This window comes from Manacus candei, unplaced genomic scaffold, assembly GCF_025592945.1.
Source record: "Manacus candei isolate 608988 ecotype Guabito, Panama unplaced genomic scaffold, ASM2559294v1 h1tg000035l, whole genome shotgun sequence".
Classification (NCBI taxonomy): Eukaryota; Metazoa; Chordata; class Aves; order Passeriformes; family Pipridae; genus Manacus; species Manacus candei.
The window spans coordinates 7,976,518-7,988,596 of record NW_026138083.1 but is presented as its reverse complement, the minus strand read 5'-3'; positions in this window follow the sequence as shown (position 1 = coordinate 7,988,596).

The following is a 12,079-nucleotide window of genomic DNA, read 5'->3' as shown; positions in this document are numbered from 1 at the left end:
TTGTACCTTTTGCATCATGATTTAGCGAGAAATTACCCAAGCAAAACGCCAATTTAAGCTTGCTTCCCCGAAACCCAAGCGAGCTACTCACGAGCAGCTATCTACTGAGCAAACCCGTCTCTGTTGCAAAAGAGTGGGAAGACTCGTTAGTAGTGGTGAAAAGCCAATCGAGCTGGGTGATAGCTGGTTGCCTATGAAATGAATCTTAGTTCCCTCTTAATTCACCTCCCAGGACTACACTCAACCCACATGAAGCGAATTAAGGGTTATTTAAAGGAGGTACAGCTCCTTTAAAAAAGAGTACACTCTCCCCTAGCGGATAAATTCAATTACAGCTTAATTGTGGGCCTTCAAGCAGCCACCATTAAAGAATGCATCAAAGCTCCTCACCCAAAAAAATCTAAACTTCCTTATGACTCCCTCTTCCCCAATAGGCCAACTTATGTTAAATAAGAGAATTTATGCTAAAATAAGTAACTAGGGATCCCCTCTGTGGCGCAAGCTTACATTACAACATTATTAACAATCCACAGGATATTTTTTAACCTTAACAAGACCTTATACCCAAAACTCTGTTAACCCACCTATGGAGCGCCCCCAAAGACGATTAAAATCTGTAAAAGGAACTAGGCAAATCCAAGGCCCGACTGTTTACCAAAAACATAGCCTTTAGCAAACCAAGTATTAAAGGTGAAGCCTGCCCAGTGACAATACGTTCAATGACCACGGTATCCTAACCGTGCAAAGGTAGTGCAATCAATTGTCCCATAAATCGGGACTTGTATGAATGGCTTAACGAGGTCTTAGCTGTCTCCTACCGATAATCAGTGAAATTGATCTTCCTGTGCAAAAGCAGGAATAACCCCATAAGACAAGAAGACCCTGTGGAACTTTAAAATCTGCTACCACTCCCATAAACAATACTCACCCACAGGGCCCACTCCCCCGGGATTTTGCTGGTGTGCATTTTTTGGTTGGGGCAACCTTGGAGGCAAACTCAACCTCCAAATATCAGACAATCCATCTTAACCAAGAACTACCCATCAACGTGTTAATAGCAACCAGACCCAATATAATTGATTAATGAACCTAGCTACCCCAGGGATAACAGCGCAATCTCCTTCAAGAGCCCACATCGACAAGGAGGTTTATGACCTCGATGTTGGATCAGGACATCCTAGTGGTGCAACCGCTACCAAGGGTTCGTTTGTTCAACGATTAACAGTCCTACGTGATCTGAGTTCAGACCGGAGTAATCCAGGTCGGTTTCTATCTGTGTTACAACTCCTTCTAGTACGAAAGGACCGAAGAAGTAAGGCCTATGCCACAAGCACGCCTTCGCACCCAGTAATGAACCCAACTAAATTGCTAAGAGCTTCACCATAATCCCCTCCTAGAAAAGGACCGCTAGCGTGGCAGGGCTTGGCAAATGCAGAAGGCTTAAGCCCTTTACCCAGAGGTTCAAATCCTCTCCCTAGCTCCAACACAAATCACATGACAATTCACTTGACCCTCACTTACTTTATTATATCAATATCCTATGCTCTCTCCATCCTCATCGCCGTAGCATTTCTTACCCTAGTTGAACGTAAGATTCTAAGTTATATGCAAGCCCGAAAAGGGCCTAATATTGTAGGACCATTTGGCCTCTTACAACCTATAGCAGATGGAGTAAAGCTATTCATTAAAGAACCAATTCGTCCATCAACTTCATCCCCTTACCTATTTATATCTACCCCTATCTTAGCCCTTCTCCTAGCAATTACAATCTGAACACCACTTCCCCTACCCTTTCCCCTTACTGACCTAAACCTTGGCATACTCTTCCTTCTAGCTCTATCTAGCTTGGCAGTCTATTCAATTCTATGATCAGGGTGGGCCTCTAACTCAAAATATGCCTTAATCGGCGCCCTCCGAGCAGTCGCACAGACTATCTCTTACGAAGTTACCCTGGCCATTATTCTCCTATCCGTAATTATCCTTAGTGGTAACTACACCCTCAATACCCTAGCTACAACTCAAGAACCTCTCTACCTCATTTTCTCCTCCTGGCCCTTAGCAATAATATGATATATCTCCACTCTTGCCGAAACAAACCGCGCTCCATTTGACCTGACAGAAGGAGAATCTGAACTAGTCTCAGGGTTCAACGTAGAATATGCTGCAGGGCCATTCGCCTTATTTTTTCTTGCCGAATATGCTAATATTATACTAATAAATGTACTCACAACCATTCTATTCCTAAACCCCAGCTCACTCAATCTCCCTCAGGAACTCATTCCCCCTGCTTTAGCTACAAAAACCCTCCTCCTTTCCGCAGGATTCTTATGAATCCGCGCCTCTTACCCTCGATTCCGATATGATCAACTCATACATTTGCTTTGAAAAAACTTCTTACCCCTAACATTAGCCTTATGCCTATGGCATACCAGCCTTCCTATCTCCTATGCAGGCCTACCCCCCTACCTAAGACACTCAAGGAAATGTGCCTGAATCCAAAAGGGTTACTATGATAAAGTAAACATAGAGGTATACCAATCCTCTCATTTCCTAATTTTAGAAATGTAGGAATCGAACCTACACTAAAGGAATCAAAATCCTCTATACTCCCTCTATATTATTTTCTAGTAAGGTCAGCTAATTAAGCTATCGGGCCCATACCCCGAAAATGATGGTTTAACTCCTTCCCTTACTAATGAATCCCCAAGCTAAACTAATCTCCACAATAAGCCTACTCCTAGGAACCTCAATCACAATTTCGAGTAACCACTGAATAATAGCATGAGTCGGCTTAGAAATTAACACTTTAGCTATTCTTCCATTGATCTCTAAAAGCCACCATCCACGAGCCATTGAGGCCTCTACTAAATATTTTCTAACCCAAGCAGCCGCATCTACGCTACTTTTATTCTCCAGCATGACCAATGCATGATTCTCTGGCCAATGAGACATCACCCAACTAACCCACCCCATATCATGTATACTACTAACTATTGCAATTTCAATTAAACTAGGCTTAGTCCCATTTCATTTCTGATTTCCAGAAGTTCTTCAAGGTTCAACTATAACAACATGCCTCCTACTAGCCACAGTCATAAAATTTCCACCAACCACACTATTCTACCTAACATCCCCCTCACTCAACCCAACTCTCCTATCTTCAATAGCTATTGCTTCCGCAGCCCTAGGTGGCTGAATAGGACTTAACCAAACCCAAACTCGCAAAATTTTAGCTTTCTCATCTATCGCACACCTAGGATGAATAACCATTATTCTCAACTATAACCCCAATCTGACTTTAATTACGTTCTATCTCTATACTGTAACAACTTCCGCCATCTTCTTCATCCTTAACACAACCAATACCCTAAAACTATCCACTGTTATAGCCACATGAACCAAAATTCCATCACTAACCACAATCCTTATGCTCACTCTCCTCTCCCTTGCAGGTCTTCCTCCCCTAACGGGATTCCTACCCAAATGGTTAATTATTCAAGAGCTCACAAAACAAGAACTAACAGTAATAGCCACAGCTATTACCCTACTCTCTTTACTTGGACTTTTCTTCTACCTACGACTGGCCTACTGTGCAACCATCACACTACCCCCAAACTTCACTAACTACATAAAACAATGACAAACTAACAAACCAACTAACACCCTAACCACAACTTTTACCTCCTTATCAATTATACTCCTACCGCTATCTCCCATAGTACTCACAATCCCTTAGAAACTTAGGTTATTTAAACCGAAGGCCTTCAAAGCCTTAAACAAGGGCTAATCCCTCTTAGTTTCTGTTAAGGTACACAGGATGCTAACCTGCATCTCCTGAATGCAACTCAGACGCTTTAATTAAGCTAGAACCTCCCCCTAGACAGATGGGCTTTGATCCCATAAAATTTTAGTTAACAGCTAAATGCCCCAACCAACAGGCTTCTGTCTACTAGATCCCGGCGCATGTTTAATGCACATCAATGAGCTTGCAACTCAACATGAATTTCACTACAGAATCGATAAGAAGAGGAATCAAACCTCTGTAAAAAGGACTACAGCCTAACGCTTCTACACTCAGCCATCTTACCTATGACTTTCATCAACCGTTGACTATTCTCCACTAACCACAAAGATATCGGCACACTTTACCTTATTTTTGGCGCATGAGCTGGTATAATCGGCACAGCCCTTAGTCTCCTCATTCGAGCAGAGCTAGGACAGCCAGGCACCCTTTTAGGCGATGACCAAATTTACAATGTAATCGTCACCGCACATGCCTTCGTTATAATTTTCTTTATAGTAATGCCTATTATAATCGGAGGGTTTGGTAACTGATTAGTACCATTAATAATTGGTGCTCCCGACATAGCATTTCCACGAATAAATAACATGAGCTTCTGACTACTTCCCCCATCCTTCCTACTTCTCCTAGCATCTTCTACAGTAGAAGCCGGGGCCGGAACAGGATGAACAGTATACCCACCCCTAGCCGGAAATCTAGCCCACGCCGGTGCATCAGTAGACCTTGCCATCTTCTCCCTTCACCTGGCAGGTGTCTCATCCATCCTTGGGGCAATCAACTTTATCACCACAGCAATCAATAGAAAACCACCTGCTCTCTCACAATACCAAACCCCTCTATTCGTTTGATCCGTCCTAATTACTGCAGTTCTACTTCTCCTCTCCCTACCAGTCCTCGCTGCTGGCATTACAATGCTTCTAACAGATCGAAACCTAAACACTACATTCTTTGACCCCGCAGGAGGCGGAGACCCAATTTTATATCAACACTTATTCTGATTTTTTGGCCATCCAGAAGTCTACATCCTTATCCTACCAGGATTCGGAATTATTTCCCATGTTGTAGCCTATTACGCCGGTAAAAAAGAACCCTTTGGCTACATAGGCATAGTCTGAGCCATATTATCCATTGGTTTCTTGGGCTTTATCGTATGAGCTCACCACATATTTACAGTTGGTATGGACGTAGACACCCGAGCTTACTTCACATCCGCCACCATAATCATTGCAATCCCCACTGGCATCAAAGTCTTCAGCTGACTAGCAACCTTACACGGTGGAACAATCAAATGAGACCCGCCCATACTATGAGCCCTAGGCTTTATTTTCCTCTTCACCATTGGTGGACTAACAGGCATCGTTCTTGCCAACTCCTCCCTAGACATCGCCCTGCACGACACCTACTACGTAGTTGCACACTTCCACTATGTATTATCTATGGGGGCAGTATTCGCCATTTTAGCTGGCTTCACACATTGATTCCCACTGTTCACTGGCTACACCCTTCACTCTACATGAGCTAAAGCCCACTTTGGAGTAATATGCTTTGGAGTCAACCTAACATTCTTCCCACAACATTTCCTAGGCCTAGCTGGTATACCACGACGATACTCAGACTACCCAGATGCTTATACCCTATGAAACACCCTATCCTCCATCGGCTCCCTCATCTCCATAGTAGCTGTAATTATATTAATGTTCATTATCTGAGAAGCCTTCGCATCTAAACGGAAAGTAGCGCAACCAGAACTTACCTCCACAAACATCGAATGAATTCACGGCTGCCCTCCTCCCTATCATCCCTTTGAAGAACCAGCTTTTGTCCAAGTACAAGAAAGGAAGGAATCGAACCCTCATAAGCTGGTTTCAAGCCAACCGCATCAAACCACTCATGCTTCTTTCTTATGGGTTGTTAGTAAAATCATTACATAGCCTTGTCAAGACTAAATCACAGGTGAAAACCCAGTACATCCCATCCCAACTCCATGGCCAACCACTCTCAATTTGGTTTTCAAGACGCTTCATCCCCTATTATAGAAGAACTTATTGAATTTCACGACCACGCCCTAATAGTCGCACTAGCCGTTTGTAGCCTAGTCCTGTATTTACTAGCTCTTATACTTATAGAAAAACTATCCTCTAATACCGTTGACGCACAAGAAGTAGAACTTGTCTGAACAATCTTACCTGCCATTGTCCTAATTATACTAGCCCTCCCATCCCTTCAAATCCTCTACATGATAGACGAAATCGATGAGCCTGACCTCACCCTCAAAGCTATTGGCCACCAATGATACTGATCCTACGAATATATAGACTTTAAAGATTTATCTTTTGACTCTTACATACTACCAACTATGGATCTACCACTCGGCCATTTCCGCCTCCTAGAAGTTGATAACCGCATCGTCATTCCAATAGAATCCCCGATTCGAATTATTGTTACAGCTGATGACGTTCTCCACTCCTGAGCTGTTCCTAGCCTTGGTGTAAAAACCGATGCAATTCCAGGACGACTGAACCAAACTTCCTTTATCACAACCCGTCCTGGAATCTTCTACGGTCAGTGCTCAGAAATCTGTGGAGCCAACCACAGCTTCATGCCTATCGTAGTAGAATCAGCCCCTCTAACACACTTCGAAAACTGATCTTCACTTCTAACATCCTAATCCTTAAGAAGCTATGAACCAGCACTAGCCTTTTAAGCTAGAGAAAGAGGATTATTCATCCTCCTTAATGACATGCCCCAACTAAACCCCGCACCTTGACTTTTTATCATACTAACTTCATGACTCACTTTTTCTCTTATCCTTCAACCTAAACTCTTACTATTTACCCCAACTAACTCACCCTCCAACAAAACACTACCCACTATAAAACCCCACTCCTGAAACTGACCATGAACCTAAGCTTCTTTGATCAATTCCTAAGCCCAACCCTCCTTGGAATCCCCCTTATCCTCATCTCACTGTTATTCCCAGCCCTATTACTTCCTTCTCCTGGCAATCGATGAGTTACAAATCGTCTCTCAACTCTTCAACTCTGATTTCTCCATTTAATCACAAAACAACTAATAACCCCATTAAACAAAAAAGGCCATAAATGAGCCCTAATCCTATCATCACTCATAATTATACTTCTAGCTATTAACCTATTAGGCCTCCTACCTTACACATTCACACCTACAACCCAACTATCAATAAACCTAGCCCTCGCCTTCCCTGAACTTTGTATGTTTGAGCCAGCACATCTGTTGCAGGTTGAGGGGCACTCAGAGGCAGAGTAGAAAAGTTCGTTCTCTTTCCCATATTTTTCATCGCCGTAAATTCTGAGGGTTCCTTTCTCCCTGAAAACACACAACACTGATCCTGCAAACAGAGAGCCCTGAATATGTTGACAGCCTGGGGAAAACTGGAAGTCGTGCCAGAGGCAGCCTGGAGGCAGAATGCAACGCATTATTAAAGCTAGTGAGAGGAGAGCTTGATAGACCTGTGCCAGCCTCGAAAGGATCTGCTGATTTTTTTAGAAAGGCAGAAAAATTGCATTGCAGAGACAGTCGAGATATCCTGTGGTGGCAGCGGGTGGATGGGCACCCGGCAGTGGTGGATGAGAAGAACAGGGAGAGGAAGAGAGGATGAAGGGAAGAGCAGAGACGGAGAAGAGATCTGAAGTTTCTCTTCCTTCTTATTTCCTTCAAGAAGTAAGATCATCTGGAGCGAACACATGCAAGACAGCAAACACGGCATTTGCAACGTTTTCCCTCTATTCAGTGGTATTTCCGCACAGGGTCCTGAAAACCCTGTTGAGTGTTTTCTGGGAGGAGGAAGAAGGATAGAGTGATGAAATGCCGGGATTTAGACAGAAGGTTTCCTAGGCAGAGAGACAGACGAAGTTCATGCTGAGCCCAACCTGCGTGTTTGCTGAGAGGGTCAGAAATGACCTCCCTGTCCCGAGAAAACAGAGCTACCAGAAACGACTCTCTTGGGGGAGCAACGGAAGAAGGAGGGCAGAGAAATGAACTCTTCTTTCAGTGCCTGAAAGGCTCTCTTTGGGTTTCTCCCTCCGCCAGCAGGAGCCTCTGTGGCTTCCTCAGCCGATGGCATTCTGAGCATTACCTGACTCTGGAGCACCAGTCACGGGCAGGGGTTTTTCCCGTTCCGCTCACAGTGCAGTCCTCCCCTCCCCAGCTGCAATCACCTGCTCTGCTGCACACCCGCTGCTGGGATTTTGGGAGCTCCGGGGCTTCTTTTCTGCTGCACCTTTCACATCTTCCCGTGCTGTCCTCAACTCTCTGGGCTGCTTGCCGTTTCCTCGGGGAACACGTGCCTCCTCCACATCTGTGGCTTCTCCCCTATCCCTCTTCATCTGCCTGGGACGACTGCCTCTCTCCCCAGTTCCCCAGGAAGGGGAGAGAAACCCTGCTGGACAACAGCCCAGGGTCTCAGATTCTGCCTTGCTCTGCTGGGAAAATGCACAGTGTGAGAGAGGAAGGTGGCTCCAGCAGGGCTGCTGGATGTCCCAGCCCCAGCGATGGCAAGGACAGCAGATTCCCTAGGGAAAGTGATGAGTGATGAGTGGGGAACAGGATCACGACTCCGGCAGGTGATCCTCAAGGACACGCAGGGAGCACACGGGGCACCCACCAGAGTGCTGCCTGCGAGAGGTGGGGCTGGGAGAGCCTTAGCCCACCCATCTGAAAGGGTAGCTGAAGGGCTGAGGGCTTGGCAGACGGAAACACTCACTCTAAGCCCCTTCTCTAGATCAACTCCAGAGCGATCTCAGACACCCCTCACACCACAGGAAACATATTGTTCAATTTGGTTACGTCTAACATGGGGTTTCCTCCACAAAATATTTATGAGGATGTGAAAAAGGATGGAATGATGAAAATGGTAAGAGTAAGATCATTCCAGTGGAAACACTGCACCTCCTCCAGGTGTAACAGGAGATTTCGAAGAAGGTGGAGGGTCCTGATATTTTCCCAGTCTTCCCAGGCGGAAGAGCAACATCAAGCTCACCCTCCCTAGACCTGTGGGCTCCTGACATGGTTCTGCCCTCTTACGTATCAGAGCAAAGATAACACATTTACAGGAAAGTGAGGACACTGCATTTCTGCTGAGAGGATAATGGAGTATGGTCCTGCCACCAACCTCCTGAACCCAGGGCCGCATGGATGGAAGTCTTTCCATTTTTTACCGCTTTTGTCTGCTCACTCACGACCTCTACCACTTGGTCGGGCTTGGCTGCACCTCGCTCCGTCGCACTTTCTGCCTCCGCAGATTCTTCAGCACACCTCCGAGATTTAGCGTGCAGATCCTTGAAGAGTGACACTCCAAGTCTTGCAGACCATTACCGTGTCTTTTCCACACTCAAGGCAAGGCTAGACTCGTCCTCCTATCCAAAGAGAAAGATCTTCATGAACCAGAGAACGGCGGTGCCTGCCTGAAGGAGAAAAGAGTATTCAGGGGACGACGGCTCAGAACTTAAGGACACACATTGTAGCTGACTGCAGTATGCCCAGACTTGCGCTGCGCTACGCTGTGTATGTCACTTGACACCCAGACATTCTGTCACAAGCCTGTGCTCTCTGTAGGACTGAAACGCCCTGCTTTCATAGGGGCCCTATTTTGCTCGGCTGTAAAAACAGCTACCCCATTTTTGTATTTCTGAGAAAATCCCCTGAGAGCTCCAAGGACGACGGTGTCAATGAATCCGTGTCCGCCAGGGTGCAGCAATACAGCGCCGCTTCCCCAGCACTGGACCCGGAGAGCCAGAGGACCGTCCAACGACGGTCTGCCGACACCGAGAGCCGCCCCACTGGCGCACGCAGCTCTCCGGACCCTTTAGCAGCGCGTGCCAGGAGCTCGGGGCTGTGGCCCGGCAGCTGCCGGTAGAAATGGATAAAATCATGGATTCGTAGGTTGGCGTGTGAGCATTTGATGGTGATTTCACTGCCCTCGGTGGTCTCTGCCAACGGGTCTTGCTGCTCCTGGGCTCTGCCTGCAGACACTGGCGGGGAGATAAAGAAGAAAGCCGTCAGAATTGCTTTTTGCGCTGGATGTTGTTTCCCAGTAGAAAGGGCACAGAAACAATCAGGAACACACGGAGAAGAATTTTAAGAGGATGTCAAGGTGAGCAGTAGTGGAAGTGTCCATGAGTATTAGCTGGAGAGATGAGTGCGGGAAGAGAGGTGGATTGGCGGAGTCACTGAAGAATGGAAAGCTGCGGGACTGAGCAAGGCAAAGAGAGAAAGAAAAGTAGTAAAGGGGAAGGATGGATCGTAGGAGTTCTCTGAAGGACAGAGAGTAAAGTAAGGAAAGGAGAACGGCTCGAAAAAGGGAGGGTTTTTCCGAGGGAGTGCTTTACGAAGCAGAGGGAGGGACAGACGGGAGGATAGATCGGAGACTGAGCTCTGTGAAGAACCTGCCACGTACGACGGTAACATCGAGGGACTTGCACCGCCATCCCAGACCTGCTCACCGAGCAGAACCGCGGCCAGCAGGGCCAGCCCCGCTCCACGCCAGAGCCGCGTCCGCCGATCCGCCGCCCGGTCTCTAGTTGCCCCCGCCAGCCCCGGCTCTCTGCTTCGGTCGGGCCGCCTCCTCTCCACCTCCTCTCCCTCTTCTACCTTCATCTCCTTCCCCTGCCCTCGTCAACCAACTCCGCCCTGAGGCTGAGCCCGGTCTCCGCGTCTCTCGGGCTCTCATCGGGTGCTGGCTGGATGCGGAGGGCAGGCGAGAGCGGCGGCAGAGGAGCGGCGGTCGAGGTTCTGCACCGTGGAGACGGCTGGGGCAGGCTGTGTGTCATGGGGGCGGTTTCGTATGGGGGAGCTCAAGATTGACAGACCATGATCTTTTTTCATCGCCATCATCTCTTCCCTCTCATCCCTGCTTTGCTGGCACGTGGAGACTTCTGACTTGTCCTCTGGGGCACGGGTTATTAAGAATGGTCCAGGTGCATGCGTTTCAGACCATCCCTCCCGGCTCAGCAGCCCGGGCTCAGCCTCTCCTGGCATGTCCCTGGGAGCATCCTTGCTGGCAGCAGAAGCAATTCTACTGGCCAGACAAACCACTTGGGGTTTAGTCAGGGTTTTGTGCACCAGTGCTACGGCGAGGGAGAAGCACCTTTGCCAGAGAAAGCTCCAGAGAAAGCTCGCACGTGGCATGTCATCTCCCTCCTGCTTTGAACTCATGCAGTCTCCGTGAGGAGAGCGCTGCTGTGTTTCTCCTCCTGCTCAGAGGACCAGGCAACAGTCTGTCACACCTGAACTTTGTATGTTGGAGCCAGCACATCTGCTGCAGGTTGAGGGGCACTCAGAGGCAGAGTAGAAAAGTTCGGTTTTTTTCCCATATTTTTCATCGCCGTAAATTCTGAGGGTTCCTTTCTCCCTGAAAACACACAACACTGATCCTGCAAACAGAGAGCCCTGAATATGTTGACAGCCTGGGGAAAACTGGAAGTCGTGCCAGAGGCAGCCTGGAGGCAGAATGCAACGCATTATTAAAGCTAGTGAGAGGAGAGCTTGATAGACCTGTGCCAGCCTCGAAAGGATCTGCTGATTTTTTTAGAAAGGCAGAAAAATTGCATTGCAGAGACAGTCGAGATATCCTGTGGTGGCAGCGGGTGGATGGGCACCCGGCAGTGGTGGATGAGAAGAACAGGGAGAGGAAGAGAGGATGAAGGGAAGAGCAGAGACGGAGAAGAGATCTGAAGTTTCTCTTCCTTCTTATTTCCTTCAAGAAGTAAGATCATCTGGAGCGAACACATGCAAGACAGCAAACACGGCATTTTGCAACGTTTTCCCTCTATTCAGTGGTATTTCCGCACAGGGTCCTGAAAACCCTGTTGAGTGTTTTCTGGGAGGAGGAAGAAGGATAGAGTGATGAAATGCCGGGATTTAGACAGAAGGTTTCCTAGGCAGAGAGACAGACGAAGTTCATGCTGAGCCCAACCTGCGTGTTTGCTGAGAGGGTCAGAAATGACCTCCCTGTCCCGAGAAAACAGAACTACCAGAAACGACTCTCTTGGGGGAGCAACGGAAGAAGGAGGGCAGAGAAATGAACTCTTCTTTCAGTGCCTGAAAGGCTCTCTTTGGGTTTCTCCCTCCGCCAACAGGAGCCTCTGTGGCTTCCTCAGCCGATGGCATTCTGAGCATTACCTGACTCTGGAGCACCAGTCACGGGCAGGGGTTTTTCCCGTTCAGCTCGCAGTGCAGTCCTCCCCTCCCCAGCTGCAATCACCTGCTCTGCTGCACACCCGCTGCTGGGATTTTGGGAGC